Below are 14,528 nucleotides of genomic sequence, written 5' to 3' on the forward strand. Positions count from 1 at the left end.
GACAGGTCTGAACAAGCAATCTAGTGGCTTAATTAATAGTGACTAGAGAAGATGGTGGGTCAGAATAGATGATACAAAAGACAAAAAGCAAAAAGGGAGGAATTGGCAGCATTGGGCTTAGTGCAGATTCCTTTCCTGGATAATGTTCCATGGGTAACTGTTGTCCTGCGAAAGATCCATTCCTTGAATACCAAAGACTGTTGCTTATGGAGAGCAAATCCCTTTTGTGGTATAGTTTAACTATCTGAGAGTGAATCTATCTTAAAACATTTATTCATTGTGGAAACAATGGATGAAGAGGTTTTCAAGCTTCCCGCTCCTCAAGATCCACTTAGGATAGCCAATGCTAAGGGATTATGAGAGTTATAGTCTAACCACATCTGGAGGTCTCAAATTTCTCATCCCAACTTTAAACCAAGCCAAGCACACTTGCTTTGTGTAAGTCCGTCAACATCCTGTGACTGGTTTATTTGAAGGACTGCCTGCATGCACAGGAACCTAGCCAGGCCCAGTTTCAGACCACGATCTCTGGTCTCTCATGCGTTAAGGTTAGGATGTCAGGTAACAGGAACGCAGCTGTTTTGATCATGGTCTTCCTGGAAGCTCTATCAATTCCCTTCCAGTCTGTAGGCATATTGATAACATTTTAAATTCTGTAATGGCATTTCAGGAGGGAGTGTATTATTGATCCATCCATCCATCCATCCATCCATCTTGTGTGGAAAAAATAGCCTTGTGAATGCAGCCTTTAAAAGGAGGTGGTATATGTCAAGTCCAGTTCCAAAGCATCCTTTTCCCCCTTGCTATTCCCCTTGCTAAGAAACCTGTTGGAAGAGCTGGCTTTCTATAAATCATAGCATGACATTCAGGAACCACTTTTAGCACTACAGTATACCCCTGTGAAGTCATGGTTCAGTGTTTGCGGCTTCAGTCTTTCCCAGGATTTTTCTCCGAGCGAGTCCAAGCCGATCTCCTTGCAAGTAAGCCGGTGCCTTGCTGTGTGGCAGCTTACTTGCAAGGAGATCGTTTCCTCCGAATTTGAACTCGCTCAGAGAAAACAATCTCTGTGTGCGCCCGCCCCTGCCTCGACACACGCATGCGCGCCCACCCCCCCCAACCTGGCCCATCCCTCCCGCCTGCACCGCCTTGGTGACCGGTGCCCATCGTCAGCACCAAATACACAGTTTTTCACAATTTGCGGGTGCTTTAGGAACGTAACCCCCACGAATTTTGTGGGACTACTGTATACCATCTCTAACCAACATTTTTCCTTTCTTCAGAGTGACCCCTCCTTCTCATCATTAATCATGGTACCAAATTGCATGGGTACTAATTTCTAATAATGCTAACAAGTTCTAGCATATTAGCGGACCATGGTTTGTACCAACTAAGATTTCTATCAGTTCATGTGTAGCATAAGGCCATGTCTAACTATGAGAAGGAACCAGCAAGAAGGCATGGCACCATGGCACTTACCCAAAAAGAGAAGAGAAAATGTTCTCAAATGCCAGTACAAGGTTTAATAAGCCCAATGTTTCTCAGAAATATATTTCTGTTCTTAGAGGCTGCAAATAAACTTAATTGTAAAATATTATAACTGTAATAGGGCATTAAAACTATAAAATAAAGAGTTGCAGCAAATAATTTTAACAACTACATTCAAACTTCCTTGCAGTGATATACTGTAATAATTAACTTGTTAAACAATTAAATACCCATTCTTATTTTTACATGCACCTGCTAGCATACAAAAAGAACTCATCCAAACGTTAACATAAAGGCATACAAACATATCAGAATTAAAACCAAGAAAATCACCTTACTTGAATATTGAAACAAACTATTATATTAGCATAAAGCTTTTGAAGCCTTATCACATTCCTTTGCAAAAACATTTTCACCCATTATTTATATCCTCTTACTCAGCCGTAGTCTTTTTCTATGCATATTGTGCAAAAACTTGCCAATACTTCATCTGTTTGACACCACTCAGTAAATAATTCATGATGGTCTTCTACTCCTAAGGTGACTGCGGGTGAATGGAGTCAATACTATCTCATAGCAGGGAAGATTAGTTGTTTTATGTCCTCTACTGATGAGTAGATTTACTGAATTCTCTCCCCCCACTTAAAACAATGTTAAGTAATTCTAATCATCATTCAAACTCTTTGGAACAAGGCTTTCTAACTACAAAATCTAGAACATCTCTGAAGAAGTCTGGCATCTAATTTTTCTGTCACCCCAGAAAGCAAATTTTCAATGCAAAAGTTTTGCTGAACATAATGGTTTACAAAATGAACTCCAAATCTTTTATTCTGTATGTTCCCAAAATGCTCACCCGTGCATTCCTTGGGCATTTCAGGGGGTATATACCACAACTGCATTGCTGCAAGTGGAAAAATCATGTATATTGTAAATTCTGTTGTCCACTGTATTGCTAAAATAGAATTTTCCGGTATGTCTGAAGTATCAGCAATGCACACATGGGTGATGCCCTCTAGATTTTGATGTCCTTGAAGAATGAGCTGAAATATTTCCAATCTATGGTTTGCATTACTGCATCTGTTAGAATTTTAGTTCTTCTGAAATAATACAGAGTCTGTTATTTGAACTCAAGGAATCCTCTACTAAACACAAATGCTTATCACTAATTCTCCAGAGACAATTAACAATACAGCATAAGTAAAGATGCAAGACAGTTTATTACTGCACTTTGGTCTTTACTCACTCATTGCATTTTGTTGGAGACTTGGGGGGGGGGGGTCAACTCTGAATACATGAAGGAAGACATTGCTCAAAAATTGCCCATATAGTAGATCACGTTTTCTACGTTTGGAGTGAAAAACATTACACAAGAGATATAAGTTTTGATTAGACAGTTTTCTGAACACTGATGTGTGTAAACTGTTATGTTACTTCTCCATGATTATATGCAATTTTTATCATCTATATGTACCTCAATTTCTATATTCTCATAATTTGCATTAAGCCATACAAAAAAACAGAACTTGAAATGAATCTTATGAAACCTCCCAAACAATAAAGATAAGAGCAATATACCTCAGTCATTTAATGACTTCCTATGTCCAGGAATTTACCTTGCTAAAAATATATTCATTCTAAACTTTCATTCAGATTGGCCACCTCTGGGGACATAGTACATCTTAATGTTACAGTATTATTTTACCAGTAACAGCAGTAATTGAACCTGAAATTGTTTTTTGCATAGAATTATTTCTGCTACAGATAATATAATATGGATATGGGTTATTCAGAGGTCATTCTTCCAAGGTTTGTTCTGCAATACCTATTGTCTGGATCTGTACATTATTTGTGTACAGGGATTTTACATCTAAAGTAACTAATAAATCATGTCCCTTTACCTTAAGTATGTGAACAACAAATCATGAAGGACTCTGAACAAAGAAGAATCAACGTGAGCTGTAGGTCAATTTAACTCAACAGGAACCTTCTGCACTTTGGGAAATGAGTAGGGATGCATCAATGGGCATAAAGGAAGCAGAGAGAGGAGGAAGAAATCAAGAGACAAATTATCTGTTATAGGCTGTTGCTTCTCTTATGTGAGAGATCCAACTATTCAGCAAAGTGATACAGTGGTTACAGTGTTTGATTAGAATGGGGAAAGGCACATCGTCTTCATTATCACTATCATTGTCATCATCCTTGCAGAGACTATGTAACAAGAGATCGCAAAGAGACCACTAAACAAGCATACATTTTTGAGGTTCAAAAACTGTTACACTGATCATGGATTTTAAAATACCATAAAAAGAAAACATTTGAACATGAGTGGAACACTCTTATAATTTTTGAAGGGAACATCAATCCAGTTAATATAAATATTTTAGTGTTAACTGTTGTACAAATAATATTAGCTAAAATACTAAATATTACAGAACAAAGCTTAGAAATGTTCTGCTCTTTAATAGAGAATTACTCCATATTCCAGAAAGTGCAGACAATTGCAATTGACATTGCAGTTAGTAGTGGAAAGGAGGAACATTCTTCCAATGGTAACATATTGCATTTTGAATACTGGGAGGTGAAATAAATCCACAACCGAAGTGATAAACTGAAGAAAGACCTTGAAATGCACATCCTTCTACCCTGGTGACAAAAATTAACAGCTGCATTGATTGTTCCAAAAGCAATAATCTAGAAAGGTCCTAAATGTCATTATTTATTTTGGTTTACCAACTGTTATTGTTATCAACAGCCTTCTAAAGAAGTAAAAAAAAAATCCCACCAAACTTATCTCAGTTAATATTTCTACCAGAGACAATACAATACAGGTACAAGTCAATTAGAGGTCATTTTTCCAAATCTGTTCTGTAATAACCATTGTCTGGATCTGTCAAATACCAGTATAATTTTCAAAACTACTTCACAAGAGAATAAAGCTTGATTACTCTGGTTTTCCAATGTGTTAACATATATATTGTTCAAAATTAATTAGACAAACTGTGACCATATGAAAATCCACCCAGATTATCAAATAGGACAAAGCTGTAACAGAAATACTGTATTTAAGATTCCAAACATAGCCCTCTCTCTTCTGATATGAATAGCAGCAGAAACAGAAACAAAAACAAAGAAACCCAAAGAAACACACAGACACACAGAAAAACACACAGAGGAAGCACAGAACACTCAAGTGTTCCTGATTTTTCACCTTGTTGAATCCAGAAGTTGTTCAATCCACCACACAACAAGATACTACCTTCTAGTTCTTTCATATTATCAGTTGTAAAGCTATTTTGAAAGCCATTTCTTCACTAATATAAAGTAAGTAAAGCAGGCTACATAGGATAAACTTTATACTATTTCTTAAGGTGGCGTATTAAGCTTATATATCAGTCCTGTCTCTGACAACTTTAATGTTTTATTTAAACCACAGTAAGACATGATGCCTCACTGCATATCCAATCTTTACTCTGGGGCTGCTGTGTTATGAAAACCCAGCAAGTATGAGTTATACAAGGGCTCATAACCTTGCAAAACTGTTGTGCTGTTCTATAACCCTCAGAAACCCATATTCAGTGGGTTCACATACAAAATGACAACCCCTGAATGAGAGTTGGATATGCAAATTGGTGGCAAGGAGTGTTTTGCACAGCCTCACCGTGGGTTTCTTGTATCATGCAAACTGGCTCACTAGAAGCTAAATTGCACTATTTTAAAGAGTGTGACACAGTACATCAAATTAGAACTGAAGATATAAACACAATAAATACTAGAGTTGGAACTCAACAGTATGAAAAGTTCATATTCACATTTGGGTTGAGATCATTAAGATCTGTATAGAATATGACAATGAGTAATTAAAACTAAAGCTATCCAGTGAGACAACACAGGATAACTACAGGAATGTGAAATGTACACTAAAAGTATTCTTTAAAGACGTTGGCAATTCCTATGCATTTTTAGCCAGAAAAATCTCTTAAATCCCAGCAGCCCCATGACAACCAAACTGGAAGTTATAGGACTTTTTTCTGTCTAATATGCTGGTGCCCTTCATGTATTACAAAAAGTCCTCAACACTTCAATTTGTTAGTTCATAGAGGATCATCATGTTAGCCACCTTGGGCTCCTTGAAAAATGAAAAAGTGATGTATAATTGCAGTTTAACAAAAATATATTATCAGTGAAGTGATTATTCACTTCAAAAACGACTATGATTTTTTTCAATATGTATAAAAATGAGAGGGAAACAAGATTTCTAAAAATTAACAAGAACACCTACAAATAAGATTAATCAACTTAGGGCACAATCTCCCATAACCTCTTGTTTGTGGGGTGGGGAGGAGATCACAGGATTGATCAGAACTCCAGCTCTGACCATGGAAAAATACTCCAAGGCTGGAGTGGGACTAACCTTAGAGCAGGGGTCTCAAACTTGCGGCCCGCGGGCCAGTGGAATACTTGATGCCGCCCAGCCTCACCCAGACTCTACTTCCAGCAGCCCTCAGGTAAGTTGAGTTTGAGACCCCTGCCTTAGAGAGACCACCTTCCAACCCTTTCAGCCAATGAAATTCTTTGCAAGCCAACTGGGCTCTGAAGACAGACTACCTTTGCAGCCAGTGTGGAGGAAGTATTCTGGGATCTGAGGAGGATAGGAATGAGGTACCACTGTCCTCCAGGAAATCCCAATGAAGCCTTAGCCTCTATTCCTTGTGAAGATGGATAAACGTTCAGATAGCTGAAACTGGCCATCTAAATAATTTGGAGAATGGAGGAATACAGAGGTAATCTTGGCTGCCATCCTCCTGCAACCTTCCATTGGATACCCTTAATTCCCTGAGTTTGTACGGTTACAAGCAACCACATTAGATGGCACCCTTAAACTAGTGTTGATTATTTTTAGGGCAGCCCAAAGTTAAACACTACTCATCAGTCTTTCTCCTTGTTCAATCCATTTCCAGTGGTATTCAAAGTAAATATTAATCTTCTGATAGTCATTTTATTATCATATTACTATAAATGGCTTCCTGATCAGAATGTTTTATATAAATGTTGCAGCCACTTGAGCTGGTTTAGTCTAACTGAACTGAAATAACCTAGTTTAGCAGGCCTGTGGTTTGTAATTCACTTTGCTGATATACTACAATGGCACATTTCCTTGAAATACAGTGGTTCCTTGGCTCACGAACTTAATCCGTTCCAGGACTCTGGTCATGACCCAAATTGGTCGTGTGCCAAGTTAAATTTGCCCATAAGGTTCAATGTAAATATGGTTAATCTGTTCTGTAACCATTTTTTAAAGTCAGAAAAAATTGAAACAAAGTGACAAGAAAGATCGTGGCCATCTCCCCCCCCCCCCACCCCAAGCACAAGTGCACCCATCTCCCCATCTTCCTCAGAATGACTGAGATCGTGCCTGTCATCCCTGCAGGCTTCTGTCATCCCTGCAGGCGTCTGTCATCCCAGTGTGCTGGGGAGTGGAGGGAGAGATGGCGTGATCATGGGTGCACTGGGGAAGGGAGAGATGGGTGCAAACGGTGCGCTGGGGATGGGGAGATAGCCCTGATCACAGTTCCGTTCATGCAGGGAAGGTGTGCCTGATCAGAGGCGCGCTCCTGCAGGAAAGACAGGCAGAATCTCAGCCATCTCCCCCACAGCTCTGCTTTGCTGCTCCCGTCTTTCCTGCAGGAATGGAACTGCAATCTGTGATCAGAGGAGCACGGCTGCACTAAAGACGGGTGCAGCAAAGCAGAGCCGCGAATCCGCTTGTCATTCGTGCAGCCGTGCTCCTCTGATCACGGACGCCTTCCCTGCACAAAAGCAACTGCGCGGCTACACGAATGACACGCGGATTCGCAGCTCTGCTTTGCTGCACCCGCCTTTAGTGCAGCTGCACTCCTCTGCTCACGGAGGCCTTCCCTGCACAAATGGAACTGCGATCGGAGCCATCTCCCCACCGGGGGGGAGAGGCAGATGGCTGCAATCTTGATCACCACCCAAAGTGGTGTTCGCGACCCAAGTAAAAGTTTTTCAGTAATTTTTGTACATTACCTGATCTGTTCGTGAACCAAGGCGTTCGTGAGCCGAGGTACCACTGTACTTTATTTCAAGGTGTTTTCACCAAATCAGGAAATAATCACAATGCCCATGTACCAGTCTTTGCTTCTGTAAGAAATAAAAACAAGAAAGAATCATATTCTGCCTTTATATTCCATTCTGACCTTCAAGTAGGTTTATATGAGAAAAATACACTTAAATTTTGGATATGTCTATCTCCAAAGAACGAAAATACCCTCAGTGTTTACACTGCAATAATGTAAGATTGTGGTGCTATATGTATAGGTTTATTGTGTAGCCTTGTATAGACAGGAAGGACTAAAAGGTTTTGAAAAACATATTTACCTGTTCAACCAATCAAATAATCACATCTAAATAATCATGTTCCAAAAATAAAGAAGTGTTTGCAGAAGTGTAAATGCTACATTGCTATTTCTTCCTATTTTCAATGTTTGCACTGTTAATGTATTTGTTTAAATATGTTTTTTCTCAGTGACTCAAGTCAGACTCTGTCTAAGAAAAGACTGCTTTTTGTTCAAGACATCAATATTTAGACCATTCTTAACAAATACTTGGTTCTCAGCCATGTTAATTAATTATATTCACACAATTGAAGGAATTTGCACCTGTTTTTTTGAAGCTATACCCTACACTAGGTCTCATACAAACGATTCACACAACCCAAAAACTACAAAAGCAAAAATTTATATGGACTGTGGAACCAAAGAGTGCAGATGATGGTTTAGTCAAATCATTTTTCCAATAGTTTAGAATGAAGACAGACTATACTTTGATCATGCCACTCACTGGATAGTATCCAATCAACAGTTTCCCATACATGACACAAGCCAACACTTGTGCAACATAAATAACACTTCCTTAGCAATAAGCAAGTTGTCACCAAATTTTCCAAATCATCACTCCTAGCAAAGAATAGGATGCTCCAAGTTTCATCATTTCTTTGTCTTCTCCAAATTGGTAGTTGCAGTAGTTCATTGCTCTAACACAAAAAATCTTGATCAGACAGCTGAGGTTTCACAGAACAAAATACCTGTAACCTTACTACCCCAGGCATCAATTAGCACATTTATTAGTTTATACGTTCAACCTTTGTTTGTATGACTGAGCTAATTAGTTCCATTTCCATCATGAAAAATCTTGATAGATTTATAGTGGTCACTCGTAAGCAGGCTGGCTTTCTGCCATTTTGTAAGATTAGATCTATTTAACAAAGAATTCAATGTTTTTAAAAGAATGTCTATAGAGAGTATGTGGAAGAGGTGAGCCCGTGGCCTTTAGACAGCAACACAAGATATACTGGATTCCCAGATCCAAGGTCAGAGACAACCTTCTGATCTCAGAAGAGAGAATTGGAACTCCAACCCCTGCATTCCACCCCCATACAGGCAGTGAGCAAAGAACTATAATGGCTGTGTGTCTGGGACTGGGAACAGTACAGAACAAGACAGGTAAAAGGGTGTGCTTCAGTCAGTGAGGGCTGGGAAGAGACTGGAAGGTTACACTATGAGCTATCCTGATGCTTACACTGCCTCCTTCCATCAGCCTCAAAAACACTTTTAATATATGCACAAAAAGACTTTCTAGGAAAAAAAATGAAAGACAGCAAGATGGGGGCAAAAGGATCACCTATGCCTCTCTTCCCACCTTGCGTGGGATGTTCCTAAGCCTCCAAATCTGGGGCTTAGACTCCTTGTAATGGCACTGCACAAACCCTTAGAATATTTATTAACTAATTCACATGTTCTCAGTTAAGCAAGTGTCAGGGATAGCTTCTTGAGTTAACCTTCTTGTTGTCTACATATTCTAACATTTTAATTTTCTGATCAAGCGGGAGTCACCAATTATCTCTATTCAAAAATGTATAATACTTAGTATGAAAGATTATGCACAATTAAATTGAAATAAAATTTAGTTTATCTACAAATTTCATCTGTCATAGCACATTTAAGCATCCAGACAACATATGAAGCAAGTACATTGTTTGTACTGCACATTTTTTTCTGGTTTCATATGAAAGTTAAAGGTCTAATGAGAGAAAGCTGAAAAGCAATAGAATATCTTTGCTTCAGACAGTCTGAAGGCAGAACACACAACAATGTACTTAAGGTTGGGTTATTATTTGGCTGTGTAACATCATTTTAAAGCTATATGAAGGCCCCTCATTCCAAAAGAACATGTCTGAGCTGCATATTTCTAGACAGACGAACAAACAGACAGACAGAGAATTGCATCCTTATCCAGCAATTTCTTATGGGCATGGGAGCTCTCTATTGAGGCAATGACATCTGATAGGTTGGTGTTCTACTTCCTTAAATACAGTGGTACGTTGGCTCACAAACTTAATCCGTTCCAGGACTCTGGTCGTGACCCAAATTGGTTGTGAGCCAAGTCAAATTTCCCCATAAGGTTCAATGTAAATAAGGTTAATCTGTTCTGTAACCACTTTTTAAATCAGAAAAAATTGAAACAAAGTGACAACAACAAAGATTGCGGCCATCTCCCCCCTCACCCCAAGCACAAGCACGACCATCTCTCTCCCCCGACCAGCACGACTGAGATCATGCCTGTCATCCGTGCAGGTGCCCGTCATCCCGGCGCGCTGGGGGGGTGGGGGGGAGAGATGGGCGTGATCGCGGGTGCACTGGAGGACAGAGAGATGGGCACAAACGGTGCGCTGGGAGTGGAGAGATGGCCTTGATTGCAGTTTCGTTCATGCAGGGAAGGTGTGCCTGATCAGAGGCGCGCTCCTGCAGGAAAGACAGGCAGAATCTCAGCCATCTCCCCCACAGCTCTGCTTTGCTGCTCCCGTCTTTCCTGCAGGAATGGAACTGCAATCTGTGATCAGAGGAGCACGGCTGCACTAAAGACGGGTGCAGCAAAGCAGAGCCGCGAATCCGCTTGTCATTCGTGCAGCCGTGCTCCTCTGATCACGGACGCCTTCCCTGCACAAAAGCAACTGCGCGGCTACACGAATGACACGCGGATTTGCAGCTCTGCTTTGCTGCACCCGCCTTTAGTGCAGCTGCACTCCTCTGATCACAGAGGCCTTCCCTGCACAAATGGAACTGCGATCGGGGCCATCTCCCCACCGGGGGGGGAGGGGCAGATGGCTGCAATCTTGGTTGCCACCCAAAAGCGGTGTTCGCGACCCAAGTAAAAGTTTTTCAGTAATTTTTGTTCGTTACCCGATTTGTTCGTTAGCCAAGGTGTTCGTGAGCTGAGGTACCACTGTAATTTGGAAAATGCAACTTGTATTACTCTACTTCTCAGAACACAATTTTATATGTTGATTTTTATGCAGATATTTTCAGTTTTTGCCATTAATATATCCAAGTCATTCAGCAATTGTTTGTTGTTGTTTTTTAGTGTAGGTAACATAATAAAATCTTCCTTGTTTACACTGTAATGACCTATGGTTATAAACAATTAAACAAGCTGAGCTGACTATACAACAATATGGACATTTAGACTACAGATACCAAACAGAGCCAGTCTGGTGGGATAAAGCTCTACAGTTTGCAGCTGAATAACTATCGTAAGCAAAGCAGTATTTATGCATGGTCTTTCACTTCATAAATCCACTGAAGAAAAGTGATATTTAGTCGTAAAACTATAAAAATATGCAACATACACATGAGAGAGACAAGCAGACAACAGACTCTTTTTTCAAAGTTGAAATCACTAGTAATAATGAATTAATTGGATTAGCTTTCAAAATGCATTTGGGTGCCCTGACTGTATATATCTGAAATACATTTGTTCATTAACACTGAAACATTTCACACTATTCAGTAATGTATTCCCAGACATATAATTTTGTCCATTGCTGTTGATTACACACACAGGAAAAGAATTAAATCTGCCATTTGTCATTACAAAGTAAGATTTATATATGCTGCAATAGATCAAGCAAGGTATGTCCTTGATGCCAAAGCACCCTCTAATGGCTACCCAATGGCCTACATGCTGGAGTAACCTAGAAAGCTTTCTGATCATGAAGGATACTAAAAAGTTATGCAAGGAACAACTGATTGTAAACCTATATGCACCCACAGGTACAACAGAGTTAAGAGTTTTCAGTATGTAAAGGGAAAGAAAATGAGTGCATATTTAACAAAGCCAAATATTTATATTTGCCGTTTTCCATGTTATGAGGAGCAGAAGTCTAAAAGATGAAAAATTTCCCATCTCTGTAGAAAAAGCTTAACCAACTTAAATTCTTCTACCCATACAAAGTCTGAAGAACTCTATATCTAGACAACACGTATGACTAGTTTTCTGTGCAGATCCTAACCTACCAGACACAACCAAGCATGGTTAAACCATCATGCTTTGGGGAAGGGCCATTCATCAGCTGCAGATCATCTGAAAACCAGGAAAGCAAATGACAGCTGGTATAGACAGTACAGCACTAAATATAACAGGTCTGACTTGGTATAAACCAGCTACCTGCCCTTTAGACTGGAACACTGTCCAAGCTGCTGTGTAATCCTTATCAATCTAATCAATACTGCCCTAGCCCCAAGAACTAGGTTGCTTGGTGCTTAAGGGTAAACTGGGCATACCTTCCCATTTTATTAGGGCAATGTTGTTTTGATAAATGAAAATCTAACAGCACAAATCTAATAACAAAACAGATGCTGTCTTTGGTTATTCATAGATATACTAATATGTTTTATACAAGACTACGGAATTGGTCCAGAGCTCATCACCAAAAAATGGCTTCATGATAAAAACTCAGATCTAAAATACTGAACATTTTGTTTATACTTTAAACTGGCCTGAAGGTTGACTCTGGCAAAAATACATACTCTGACTGGTTTAGGCTGGAGGCATCCAAAGGGTAATTTCTGTTTCTAGACAGCAATCATTTGGTGACCTTAGTAAGAGCACTGGCTGGCATGAGAAAATAGTATGTAAGATGCATGCACAGTTTCTTCTCTGAGGAGATGGTGTTAGGGCTAAAGGGCTCCCACAATCAAAGTTACAGAACAATTTACTCAGCACCAAAAAGACCAATTGATAAATGCTTATTTCCCAGGTGCAAACAGATGAAAAAGGTACTCCTTTTGAGCTGCCAAACCAACATGTTTTTCTACTGCTTACTGTGTAATTTCAAAAAATGCTTGTTCCCACTATGACAGCCTTTCACAAATGTTTCTCCTACATTTAGAAGGAGAGCGAGCTTTCTCAATTTATTAATCTTCTATTCGCTCTTCTACAATAAAAGCAGAGTCCAAAAGGGTGGTGTGGGTTAGAAGAATGAGAAGGGAAAAACTGATGATAAACTTGGCTGCATATTACAATCTATGGCAAAATCCTATTTTCTCCCCACCTCAACTTCTTCAGAAAAACACAGATGAACACGTGGGAGCTTTCTTCTGTTACTTTGAAAATACAAGACTATGCAAATGAAAAACAATCTGGTTTCTTTTCAAATGACTGCATGTGCTAAGACAATCATAACTGAAGCAGGAGCTTTAATAGAATTGACTTCCTGTATATTTTGCTCCAGGTATTTATTTCATATAAAATTTACTCACTAGAAATGTTATAATAATAATAATAATAATAATAATAATAATAATAATAAATTTACTCACTTGGGTTTCCCCCCAGATGTTTTTCAACTGGAAGATTTGCTATTTAGTAATACCATTCTCCTGACTCGTCAAGAGATTTCAGGATTGCAAAACATATCCCTAACATGTGTACTTATGCTCTATGACCGCAATACAAGTTGTATTACTTAAAACGTCCTTGCCTAATTAAATGGGAGAGGTGCCCTCTGCACAGCATTTCTACCACATGCAATGTATATAATAAGCTGCCTTGCATAGAAGATTAGTATTTAAGTGTGAAAGTTTGATCCTTAAAGAGCTTCAGTAACGCAAGCTGCATTTAAATGAATGCTATTCATGTTTACATAGTGCCTTGACTAAAGATCCACAACAGAACATTTTAGGAAAGAGTGCCAATGTTTCAGTGGATCGTAGGTAATCTAAATCCTTATTATGGCTTGTGAAGAAGTCAATACATTTTAATTTAAAAAGTACATAACAAATATGCTATGTGAAGTTATGAACTACTTATGATTTATGCCCAAATTTAGTTTCAAATTATCTTTCAGAGAAAACTGTTTTATAATGTAAGCAGAAGATCAATATAATGGTTTGCAATATCTTTTTTCCTACTCAGCACATCTCTTTAAAAAGATGTCAGTTCTTAAATTGTTTGCATCTTATTCAAGATTAAACCTGTGTTTTACAAAACATACAAAAAATGTGGGGGTGGCAGGGGAAATACCAGATACCTATCTACTTATTAGACTTCAATCTTTACTCAGCAAGACACCCATTAACTCAAGTATTCAAGATATGCAAGATGTGCAGTCTCAGTAAGATAGTTTCCTTCTCTTTTTAATTTTAATATCAAAGTGTTACAAATGCCAATCATGGTTCATTACTAAAACTAGGAATATACCATTTAATTATTTTAATATCTTAGGATTACCTGAAGAATGCACACTTTTTGTAGAGAGGGAGTAGAAGGGCAAACCACACTGACTATTCCAAGGAGAGGAAAAGCAGTATTTCATGTTTTCACCCAATCACCAGCCAACTTCAAATCTAGACAATATTGTATTACATATAATTGCTTTAATCCCAAGGCTTTTATAAGTGTATTTGAAGTAATACAAGGGAAGTCTGTTTTACTATTTTCACAATGAATCTGAAATTACCTGTTCCCTGCCTTGCACAGTGTCATTTGAATGACCCTTTTTTAGATTTAGAAGGTAAACATTTTTAACACAAATATTGTAATAACTGTATATCACTTAAATGATACTAGCACAAGCCAAAGATTTGTTTGATTGTATAAATGATCACCATAATGTGAGCATCTCATAGAGCCTTGTGAGCAAAGTCTCAATTTTAGAAACTCTCTTATAACTTTCAAAATAAAAA

General features: G+C 38.7%; 1 protein-coding gene across 6 annotated transcripts in view; it reads right to left on the reverse strand.

The window, feature by feature from the left end:
• The window catches only part of LOC123035809 (WD repeat containing planar cell polarity effector), a 234,238-nt gene that overhangs the window by 191,295 nt on the left and 28,415 nt on the right, over window positions 1–14,528 (reverse strand). For 5 of the 6 annotated variants that reach the window (XM_044454416.1, XM_044454417.1, XM_044454418.1 and 2 more), the window contains exon 2: window positions 7,534–7,647. The exons of the other annotated variant lie outside the window; for it this stretch is intronic. The gene's annotated coding sequence lies outside the window, so the exon portion shown is untranslated. The remainder of the gene's footprint in view (window positions 1–7,533; window positions 7,648–14,528) is intronic. 6 annotated transcript variants of the gene reach the window in all.

The sequence above is a fragment of the Varanus komodoensis genome, unplaced genomic scaffold, assembly GCF_004798865.1.
Source record: "Varanus komodoensis strain SLA01 unplaced genomic scaffold, ASM479886v1 scaffold7_3, whole genome shotgun sequence".
Classification (NCBI taxonomy): Eukaryota; Metazoa; Chordata; class Lepidosauria; order Squamata; family Varanidae; genus Varanus; species Varanus komodoensis.